Genomic DNA, 12,024 nt, shown 5'->3' on the forward strand with positions numbered 1-12,024 from the left:
TCCTTTATTGCCTCTTCCTAAAGACGTCTCCACAATGGCCCAAACCCACAGTTCCATGACAATGAAGTTGTTACATTGTGTATGCTTCACTTTCCATCCCAATCATATGCAACTAAAAGGGACTCATGAATGTGATTTATGGGATGGCTTTTCCCACAGCTTGTCTGTCATTCCACAGCTGTCCTCAGGGTAGCTCCAGTTGCCGCGGACTGGGTCTCAGTAGGGCCACCAGACCGAGGGAGAACGGGATGAAGGTGCTCAGGATAATTGGGATTCGGTGATGACAGACAGACACAGACACCAGAGTATGCTGTGAAACTGCTGCAATTTTACTGAACATCAGGCTGAGATTTTATACAATCTTAACAAGGACCTAAGCCCAGGGGCAAAAGAAAAGCAATAGACGCAATCTTTTGTGGTCACACAATGTGGTTTTCAAAATGATTAATCCTTTCAGACAGAGACATGCTGTGGCCTGAACCCTAAGAGCCAGATTATGCACTCAATAACTGGTAATCCATTTCTAGTAATTTATTAAAGACAGTTACAAAGTCCTCGCCAAGAGCCTTAGCCCACCTCTTTAGCACAGGTGCTATACCCCTCAATATAGCTGACCTTGTCTGCCTATCATATGTACACCATACCTTTCTGCTTCTAACCAGTCTTTCCATAAAAGGCAACTGATTCCACAACATTCTTTTCCCCCCATGATTTACCCAACCGATTCCCTTCATAGTCATAAGCCTCTGTAAAAGGGGGTGGACCTAAGTAATTTCTACTTCTGGGATTCCAACGAGGGGGTGTCCACCATTTCCCATTAATACGGTATTGAATGTACCTTCCAACCATTCTTGTGGGAGTTGCCAGTTTCCTAAGTTCTCTTTCTTGTGAGTTTGCATGAGCTGAGTGAGGGTTACCTAACAATCTTTTTACTTTTACATTTTCTTCCTTAGAATCTGTGAGAACCTGAATCATTAGCTCTTTCTGTTCTAATCCATCCATGAGTGCCCCCACTGAAGTAGGGGTTTTTTGTGCTATCTGCCCAAGGGCTTGAATCACTGGGGGCGGTGCTGGTGTAACAGTTGTGGAGTTATCAGGTACGTCAAGCGACAGGCACAGGGAGGTTGTTATTGTCAGGAAAGAAGAAAGAAGCAGGAGTCCTGCCAACCATCCATGGAAGGCTGGTCTTTAGGGAACAATGTATCCAGGAACCATTGCTCGGGCTGATTGCCAGGGGACTGCCGGGGGGCCTAGCCCTCGAGAGACACGTGCCCCCCTTTCTCGTGAGACCACCAGATCGGCATTTGTCACACAGGCGACACCGTCGAGGGTGTGGCATCCAGTGCCACCAGAGACTGCACATAGGAAGCTTCCAGGAAATAATAGCAAAAAACCCACAGATATTCTATCTCAAGAAACTCATGTAAATAAAACAGTACAGATCAATATAAAAGAATAGGGGAACATGAATTTTATTTAAAGTAAAGGGCAAACAATTTAAGCAGCAGGATATAGAATCCGTATTTCAAAAAGTTCAAGGAGTTTCTGATATAGACCACTGTTTGAGAGACACCAGTACAGACCCTCTACACAGACCTTGATACAGGCCTATGCTTTAAAACCACTAATGGGAGCTGGAGAGATGGCTCGGTGATTAAGAGCACTTGTTTTTCTAGAGGACCCAGGTTCAGTTCCCAGCAATCACATGCCAGCTAATAACTGTCCAGTAGCTCCAGTCTCAGGGAATCTGATGATGCCTTCTTCTGGCCTCCTTGGGTACTACATACACAGTACCCTTAAATTCACACAGCAGAAACACCCTTACACAGAAAATAAAAATAAAATAAATCTTAAAAATCAAGCAAAATAGCACACCACACATGAGATACCATGGTATCAAACCATCAATAAATTAGTCTTCAAGAAAAAGCTGTGAATGAAGGAATTATTAGCAATCTTAGCTTTCCCATTTAAATTTATTTTCTATATTTCCTAATGTTACATTGATATGAAGATCTCTCTCCTCTCTCTCTCTCTCTCTCTCTCTCTCTCTCTCTCTCTCTCTCTATCTATCTATCTTTCTCTCTCTCACACACACATACACGGAAATGTGGGAGTCAGAGGTCAATATTGTCTTCCTCAACTGTTCTCCATCTAGTTTTCAAAACACTGTCTTTCACAGAATTTGAGGCTAGACTTGCTGGCCAATGAGCCACAGGATCCCTTGTCTCTGCTTCAGTGTAAGGTGACAGGTGTACACCAGCATCCCTGGGTTTTTATCAGGCCCGCAGGTCTTCACAACAAGCACTTTATCCACTCTGCCACCTCCCCGTCCTTAGATGCATATCTATAAAATAAGAAAGCAATGTTTTAAAGGCGATTCATATATGCTGTTTTTAGTATGTGGTCCACTCACATTAAAGACTAAAACACAGAAAACATCTAAAGAAGACAGACTAGCATATTAGAGGCAGGAACAGCTTTTAGAGATATATCTTTTCTTTCTTAGTGCTTGACCCATCTTTTAGGGGAGAATATTAACTTCGGTTTTTTTTAAGAGAAAGTAAGGATGTTTGCTATCCAAAGACTTATCTTCCCTTCTCAAGCCATTGCATAAAGTACCTGACAGTTTTGACAGATGTAATGCAAAGTCCCCATGACAATTTCTGCTCAGGCATTGAAAATAAGCCCAGGCGAGGCTGTGATGGATGGGAAACTGGTTTTGATCTATGCATGTCTCCAACATCCTCCTTTGCTTATGCTCTCCCTCGTGTATAGCCTTAGCTTCCTCCATCCTACCCCTCCCCCCTTTTCAGGCATTATCTTTTCCTACTTTTAAATCTTTTATTGCTTTCCAAGCAGACAGATAGTATCATTTCATTTTTATCAAGAGGTGATTCACGTTCAAGTGTTCACTCCCCTTATGCCCAGAGAACACACTCCTGCCCCAACCCTCTCACCTCCACACTTCCTTGCTTCTTTGTGCAGAAATAACAAGGTGTCTAGAACTTTCCCCTTATCCCAACACCCACTGCTGGACCACCACAGTCAACACCTCAGAAAAAGCCTCATTTCTCCTTTTGTCCTTCGCCTAGTCTGCTGTGTGCTGTGTGCTGTGTACAGACTAGGCAAAGGACAGAAGCACACCTTCTATCTGTATCCCAGGCTACATACAGCCCCAGAAACACACCTATCTGTATCTGAGTCTACGCACAGCCCCAGAAGCACACCTTCCATCTGTATCCTAAGTTTACAGTTTTCCAAATGTCTTTCCATCCTTTACTCCTCCATGTTCTTGCCTAAAACCCAGCATAAGAAATGGGCCGGGCGGTGGTGGCGCACACCTTTAATCCCAGCACTTGGAAGGCAGAGCCAGGCGGATCTCTGTGAGTTCGAGGCCAACCTGGGCTACCAAGTGAGTTCCAGGACAGGCGCAAAGCTACACAGAGAAACCCTGTCTCGAAAAACCAAAAAAAAAAAAAAAAAAAAAAAAAGAAAAAGAAATGGAACTTACAGCCTATTTGTTTGCAAGTCCCCTTAAAGCTCAGCCTCTCTCTAAACATGGCCCATTCTGATAAAACACAGTGTAAATATTACAGAAGATCTCTGCACTCTTCAAAATTACCTTGTGTGTCAGCTTTCTGTCGCTATGAACAATGCCTAAGAGAACTAATGTCTCTTACTTTGTCTCACAGATTCAGAGGTTTCAGCTGATGCCCAGCTCATTCTGCTGCTCTGAGGGGAAGGAGACCATCACAGTAGGGAACACAGAGCAGAGAAAAACTGTCTCCTCATCATGGTAAGGAAGCAAAAAGAGAGAAAGAAAGAGGAAAGTGAGGAAGCATCTAGGGATCTGATTATCCCCTTAAGAACACCCTTAGTGATTCAGTTTCTCCAGAGAGGCTCTGTACCTCCTAATGTCTCACCACCTAACAAGAGGATCACGAGCTGACAATCAAGGCTCCAGGACATGCTTTTGGGGACACAGTCCAGATCCTAAACACACCCTATAAAACACACCTGTCTTAGAGTTTCTATTGTTGCAATGAAACACCATGATCATAAAGCAAGTTGGGGAGGAAAGGGGATATTCAGCTTACACTTCTACATTGCTGTTCACCACTGAGGGACATCAGGACAGGAACTCAAACAAGGCAGAATTCTGGAAGAAGGAGCTGATGAAGAGGTCATGGAAGGGGCCTGATTACTGGCTAACTTCCCATGGCTTGCTCAGCCTGCTTTGTGGTGGTATTTTGTTTGTGCTCTAACAAATAAAACTAGCCTAGAGATAAGAGTGTGGAACTAGCCACTAATTAACCATAGAGGCCAGGCAGTGGTAACACATATCTTTGATCCCAACACTTGGGATCTCATGCCTTTAATCCCAGTACTTGGGAGGCACACACCTTTAATCCCAGCACTAGGGAAGTGGAGACAGGAAGTGATATGTCTGGGCAGAGAGAGGAATATAAGGTGGGAGGAGACAGGAGCTCGCCCCTTTTGGTCTGAGGGTTCGGTAGAGGTAAGAAGTCTCTCTAGTGGCTGGCTCCTTTACTTCTCTGATCTTTCAGCATTTACCCCGATATCTGACTCCAGGTTTTTATTAAGACCAATTAGAATTCCTGTTACTCTGTTTTCTTACAGAGCACAGGACCACCAGCCCAGGATGGCACCACCCACAATGAGCTGGGCCCTCCCCCATTGATCACTAATTGAGAAAATGCCTTACAGTTGGATCTCATGGAGGCATTACCTCAACTGAGGTGCCTTCCTTCCTGATGAATCTAGCTTGTATCAAGTTGACACACAAAACTAGCCAGTACAATGCCCTATAAATCTGATATGGTTTATGTGAATAATATTATTGAATCTAACAGATAAAACACTCATCAGTGACTTCTTTTAAAGGCAGTGAAAACAGTGGCATCCTTTTGTGCATACTAAATGGCTATGAAGCATATTGCAAGAGAAATGGTTCTTTACTTGAAAGAGTCTGAATTGTGCCCATGGAGTGGGTTACAGGAAAATAAGACCCCAAATCAATGAGGTAACTAGAAAATCCCACGAATAACTGAAAACCACTTAGAACACTTGTTGGTAAGCCATGGATCCAAGAAGAAATCATAATGCAAAACAGAGACCGTTTTAAATCCAGTGATAGTAAAATGTAATACTTCAAAGTCTGTGGAATACAAGGAAAGCAGCATGTGAGGAAAGTTCTACACAGCAGAGAAGATGGCTCAGTCAATTAGTAAAGAGCTGGCCACGTCAACACTCAGGCCTGAGTCCAGAGCCATAACACCTACATGCCTGTAATCCCAGTACTGGGGAGGCAGGAAGAGGCAATCCTTAGAACCTGGCCCATCAGTCTAGCCAATTGGTGAGCTCCATGTTCAGTGAGAGAACCTGAAGAAGAAAGTAAGCAAAGAGAGAAAGAAAGGAAGGAAGGAAGGAAGGGAAGGAGGGAGGGAGGGAGGAAGGGAGAAAAGAAAATTATATAGTATATATTCAGTATTACATAATGATGTTTCAGTCAACAGCACAAAGCACATTTATAATAGTGTCCCCACAAGATTACACCACTTATGATATTATACCATTCTGGTCTGTGTATGGGCTCACTATGGTGCTCACACAACAGCAAACATCACAATGCATCTCTCAACAATGTGTCTCCATAGCTGAGTGACACATAACTGCTTCAAATAAAATAGCCAAAGTCAATTAGCTAAGATTTCTCCCAAAGAAGCTAGAATCCTAACAGCAAAGTGACCCATGGACACTAAGGGAAACAGCAGGTGTGGATAAGAAGAGTCTCGTGGAATAAAGGCAAAGGCAGAAGGTAGAGAAATTAACAAAGCCAAGGTTGTTTTTGTTTAAGATTAGTAAAGCCAATAAAGCTCAGAAAGAAAAAGAAAAATGATCATGACTGACATGTGGGTCCTGTGATGCTAACGCAAAGTTAAGCGAACAATGTGAAAATCCTGCTGTCAGAACACTTGAGAAATTCCCTGGAATTGGACAAAACCCTTTAAAAACAGAACTCTGGAGAAAGTTTCACAAGAAGAAACAGAAGCCCTTGAGAATATAACTCTGTTAAAGAAATTGAATGTTGATTTAAAGAAAACCCTACCAGGATTCACTGATGAATTCTAGTAAAATTTCAAGGAAGAAATAATTGTAACAATATTCAAACCCATTCAGTGTATGAAGAGAAAACATTTCCCAGACTCATTTACAAAAACCAGTACAAACATTGAGAAAAAGACATCATAAGAAGCTACAGATTAATATTCCTCATAAACAGAAAGAGAAAAAAATCTTTAATAAAATATTTAAAAATCAATTCAGCAATATTTCAAAAGGATAATCTCTCAATACAAAGAGATTTATTCTAGGAATGCAAATCAGTTTAACATTCAAAAGGCAAATTATGTGCAATACCATTTGAATGGATCTCCTCCACAATTTATATGTTATAAATTAATCCCCAGTGCAACCGATTGTGGTATGCCAGGAGAGTCACCCAGGTCATGAAGGCTCCACCTTCATAAGTGAAGAATGCTACTGTGAAGTGGACTTGTAGGAATGGACTCTCTCTCCCTTGTCCTTCCACCTTCCACCACATAAGTATTCACCAACAAGACTGGCATCTTGATCTTGAACACTCCACCTTTCAGAACAGTGAGAATAAATTATTCTTTGTAACTACTTACCGATGACAATCTGCTATAACTACGCAGACAAACTAAGACATTGCAATTTACCACATTAACAAAATAAAAGATCAGAACATATAATGAACTTAGAACATAAAGAAAAGGCATTTGAGAAAAGGCAATGCTAGACCACACATAAAGCCATGAACAAGCCTGTAAGAAGAAGGTATTTTCTCAGTTGGATAAAATATGTCTATCAAAAAAAAACTTCAGTTGCTATCATTCTTAATGTCAGACTATTATATATGTGTGTGTGTGTGTGTGTGTGTGTGTGTGTGTGTGTGTTGTGTGTGTCTTTCTAAGATGGGAATAAAAAGACAATTAAATAGTGTCCACTTTTACCATGTCTGTCCAATATTGGACCACATCAAGATAGTTGATCAATTAGATAGATATATAGATAGATAATTATAACAATTGGAAAGAAAAGTTAAAACTGCTATTCACGGATACAGTACTTTTGTGCTTAGATACCCAAAGGATTCGACAAACTTCTAGAACTGATTCAGTTTAATGTGATTGTTGGATACAAGGTCAGCTCACAAAAATCAATTGTATTCCTCTATACCAGAAACAAACAATTGGAAATTAAATTTTAGAAAGCTACCATGTATAACAGTATCAAATAACATAAAATGCTTTTGAATAAATTTAATTTTAAAACTATGCAAAAACTCTCAAAGAAAAACAGTGCTGACGTAAACAAGACATAACAAATGGAGACACACATGTTGTTTTGTGGAATGTAAACCCCAGGAGTATTGAGATTTTATTCTATCTAAGTTGGTCTTTAGTTTTGCTGCACATCCAACAGATTTTGGAGAGTCAGGTATCTGTTTTCATTACTACAACAAACACCCGAGAGAATCAACTTATAATGAGAGAGGGTTTATTTTGACTCAGTTTTAGAGCATCCAGTCCATGTTGTGTTGGCTCTGTGTCGTTGGGCCCATAGCAAGGCAGCACATCACCATGGTAGCTCATGGCATAACTCTTATTATGGACATGGAGCAAAAAAGAGAGGAGACCAAGTCCCCAAAATATACCAAAGAATACATTCCTATGACCTGAAGACCTCCACAAAACCCCACCTGTAGCAGGAATCTTAAAAGTTCTTATTAATAAAATCAAACCTTGCCAGTTCCTCAGCTGGTCCTGTTTCCTCAGACTGGAAGCTTCTGTGTCTTCATCCCAATAGCTCTCAGCTGAACTGCTGCTAGAAGCCTGAATGCTTATCCAGCCAAATGCTTAACCAGCCAAATGCCTCCAGTTTCTGGTCCTCACGCCTTATAAACCTTTCTGCTTTCTACCACCACTCCCTGGGATTAAAGGCTGCTTTCTGGGATTAAAGGCATGAGTCACCATGCCTGGCTGTTTCCAATGCAGCCTTGAACTCACAGAGATCCAGAGGGATTTCTGTCTCTGGAATGCTAGGATTAAAGGCATGTGCTAACATTTTCTAGCCTAAGTATCTTGTGGCTTTTCTGTTCTCTGACCCCAGATAAGTTTATTAAGGTACACAATATTTTGGGGAACACAATACCACCACACCCACCTCTTAGAGAGGCCTTCACCTCCAGTAGCACCACTCAGAGGTTAAACTTCCAACATGCATGCCTTTATGAAGCATGTGAGATGAAATCTTTGCAAGGAGATGGGCGATTCTAAGATGATATAAATCCATCTGGATGTTTGTAATAAAGTTAGACAAGAGTTGTCCTAGGACTCAGGAATTCTATTCCTACTCAAAAGAAGCAAATAAGTGTGTTCACTATAAGATTCCTCCAGAAATATTCATTCATGTTTTGTACATAATGGGTCAAACTGTAAATAACTAAATTGTTCATTTACAAAAGAACATAAAAACCTATTATATATATATATATATATATATATATAATATATATATATATAATGGTATATTCTTATAATGGGATACCTCTCAACGTTAAAAAAATGGTCCATGACAGAATATGAATCGACCTCAGTCCAGTGAATTGACTCAGTGAGTAAAGAAGCTTGCTGCCACGCCCGATGACCTGAGTTCAAACCCACATGATGAAAGGAGAGAATCGGCTGCTACCATTTTTCTCTGACCTCCACTCTCTCCCACTGGCACGTGTGTGCATACACAGAGAGAGAGAGAGAAGGGGGAAAATAAGCAAATGTAAAAAAATAAACTAATATCAAAAACATTATTTATGATAGTTGGAAGAAAGCAGACACACAAAAAAACATACTGTTCTTAAGGCTTAGCTTCCCCGGACACTGCTATCCACCTGTACTCATAATGGACTCTTCGAAGCCTGTAGGCAAAAAAAGTTCACTGCCCAGTGCAGTGCACAGGCTGTACCCCAGGAAGAGAACAGAATTACAAAGGCCAATCCTGGGGGTAATCTTGGCCCTTGAGTGAGGGCACAGAGTACATGTTGGGGACCTCTACACCATCACTCTTCCAAAGGGGGGCTGTCTGATATAGCAGGAATCTTAAAAGTTCTTATTAATAAAATCAAACCTGAGCCAGGTATTGGGGTGAACTGGAAGATCAGAGAACCAGAACAAGTCACAGCTACCTCACCTCGCTGGATCCTCAGCTGGTCTTGTTTCTTCAGACTGAAGGCCTCTGAGTCCTCATCCAGAATGGGTCTCCGCTGAACTGCTACTTGAAAGCCTGAATGCTTAACCAGCCAAATGCTTCTAGTTTCTGGTCCTCACGCCTTATATATCTTTCTGCTTTCTGCCTCACTCCCTGGGATTAAAGGCGTGAGTCACCATGCTTGGCTGTATCCTTGAACACATGGATTTCTGCCTAGCTCTGCCTCCCAAGTGCTGGGATTAAAGGCGTGTGCTACCACTGCCTATCCTCTATGTTTAATATTGTGGCTGTTCTGTTTCTGACCCCAGATAAGTTTATTAGGGTGCACAATATTTCGGGGAACACAATACCACCACAGTCTGATAACTCAGATTTTTAAAAAAAAAAAAAAAAAAGCAGAGAAAACAGTGATTTTCATTCTGATTACAGACTCAGGAGGACTCCAAAAATGAAAAGCAGAAAGCAACTGTTTTAAAATGGCTCATTGTGCAAATAATACCAATTATAGTCATTCAACTGAACTAATAGCCATTTCCATAATCACCATGCAGCTTATTAACAATAGTCTACAGCAGCCCATATGTGTCTGATTAAGTTTAATTGAACACTGTGAACTGGATCATCAGAATCCATAGCTTGTGTAGCCTAACCTAGCCTATCTGCCCTTAGGGTTAAAGGCGTTCGGTGAAGAGTCGTTCCATAATTTCTTTTTACCTCCAGTAAAATCTGAATGTGAGGAAGCTTTGAGCTTTCTACAGTTGAGAGGTTAGTCACTGTTTGTGTGTGTTTACAAGACCCTCTCCACCACCATCCATTGCAGCTGCTGCTGGGCTCACATCTGTTGGAACTCCAGCTGACTTTAAGAAACACAGTAGAAACTGCTGGTATTCAAACAAGAAGTTGGTTGGTGTGATAATTAATCAAGGAGGCAAATGCAAGCTCTGCCCTCTGCCTCGATTATGTAATTACCCATCAACTTTGGCAATTATAAGTTATCACTTGCTGAGCTATATTTATGGCAACAGATTCTAGATTTCCCAAAACTGAAGATTTCAAATTCTTCCATCCTCCACTCTTTTTTTTTTGTTTTGTTTTGTTTTTTCGAGACAGGGTTTTTCTGTGTAGCTTTGCACCTTTCCTGGAACTCGCTTTGTAGACCAGGCTGGCCTTGAACTCACAGAGATCCGCCTGCCTCTGCCTCTGCCTCCCAAGTGCTGGGATTAAAGGCACACGCCACCAATGCCCGGCTCTATCCTCCACTCTTTAGCTTGGAATGTTTGGTTTCTGTGCTCTTTGCTCATGTTCATCTTGAAGTTTGTTTCCCAAGTAATGATAATTGAGAAAACAATGAATTTTCATTCTGTTGCAGAGCAGAGCACAGCGCTCTGTGATGCTGTTCAGTGATAAGACTTCTCCATGGACAGGAAAGCAATGGTGGTGTTGGGAGACACAATCCAGGACCACCTTGATGGCCAAGTCATGGAAACTGGTCCTACTCTGCATTCATAAACTGAACTTACAAGCACTCATAAGCTGGGTCCGTGAAGACCCAGCTGCCTTGATTCAGTTGCTATTTCAGAAAGTTTGCTCTGGGGAAACAAAAATGGGTTGGAAAATTGTGATTCATTAGGTCAATAATCAAGCACATTTTACCATAATTGTGTATACTGCTTCTTGCTACCGTAGCAAATTAATACAAATCAATGGTTAAATGCGAATTATTCTGGTGGTCAGAAGTCTAAAATTGTCAGTAGAGCAGTATTTTTCATTGAAGGTCTAGAATATAATCTGTTCCCTAACTTCCAGCTTTCAGATACTTCCATCATTCCTCAGTCCTGATTTCTGCTTCCAATGGTCACATCTCCTCATGTTCCCCTGCCTCCTGTGGTAGAAGTTGTTTGTTAGTTGGTTGGTTGGTTTCTTGGTTAGTTTTGGTGGTATTGAGGTTGGAACCCAGAGCTATGTGCATACTAGGCAATTCTCTACCACAACTCACATCCTGTCCCTTCATCAAGCCTCCTGTTTTTACACCAGGATAATCTTTCCATCTCAAAACCCATACTGTAGTTTGGATCTTTAATGCCCCCATGTGTTAAAAGTTTGGTCCCCAGAGCAGCATCTGTAAGAGGTTGGTCCTAGGGGAGGTACTTAGGTCACTGGAGGGGACAGTGGAACCCTGACTCCTTCCTCAATCCCTTTAACCTCTTTCTTATTTTTTAAAATCTTTGTTGAGCATCAAACCCATAAACTTTCACATTCTTTGAACGGGCTCTGCCACTGAGCTACATCCCTTGCCCAATATCTTTCACTTCTAAACCATGAGACAAGTAGATCCATTCTGCTGAAAACCAAAGAAATGGGGCCAGACAATTGTATGACGGAAGCCCATAGCCAAGGATCAATCTTCTCTTCTTTAAAAATATTAATTTGAAAAACTTACTTACTTCTATGTGTATGGGTGTTTTGCCTGCATGTAAGTCCGTGCACCACATTCATGCAGTGCTTGTAGAGGCCAGCAGAGGGTGTCAGCCCACCTGGAACTGAAGTTACAGACAGGTCTAAGTCTCCACGTGGATACTGGGAACTGAACCTGGATCCCCTAGAAGAGCAGTCAATGCTCTGAGTCACTGAGTCATCTCTCCAGCCCCTAAATCTTTTATCATTGTAAACTGAGTACAAGATATACTTGTTATAGCAATGGGAGTCTGG

At 41.5% G+C, this 12,024-nt stretch overlaps 1 long non-coding RNA gene across 1 annotated transcript; it reads right to left on the reverse strand.

Annotated features, from left to right (window-relative positions):
• Positions 1 to 308: 308 nt before the first annotated feature.
• LOC128102913 (uncharacterized) lies at positions 309 to 11,746 on the reverse strand. Its single transcript, XR_008215594.1, has 2 exons — positions 3,626 to 11,746; positions 309 to 2,347 (listed from the first exon to the last, which is right to left on the reverse strand). It is a non-coding gene; the product is annotated as an uncharacterized LOC128102913 (long non-coding RNA).
• Positions 11,747 to 12,024: the final 278 nt, after the last annotated feature.

The sequence above is a fragment of the Peromyscus californicus genome, unplaced genomic scaffold (assembly GCF_007827085.1).
Source record: "Peromyscus californicus insignis strain IS unplaced genomic scaffold, ASM782708v3 Scaffold_8__1_contigs__length_139910024, whole genome shotgun sequence".
NCBI classification, from domain to species: Eukaryota; Metazoa; Chordata; class Mammalia; order Rodentia; family Cricetidae; genus Peromyscus; species Peromyscus californicus.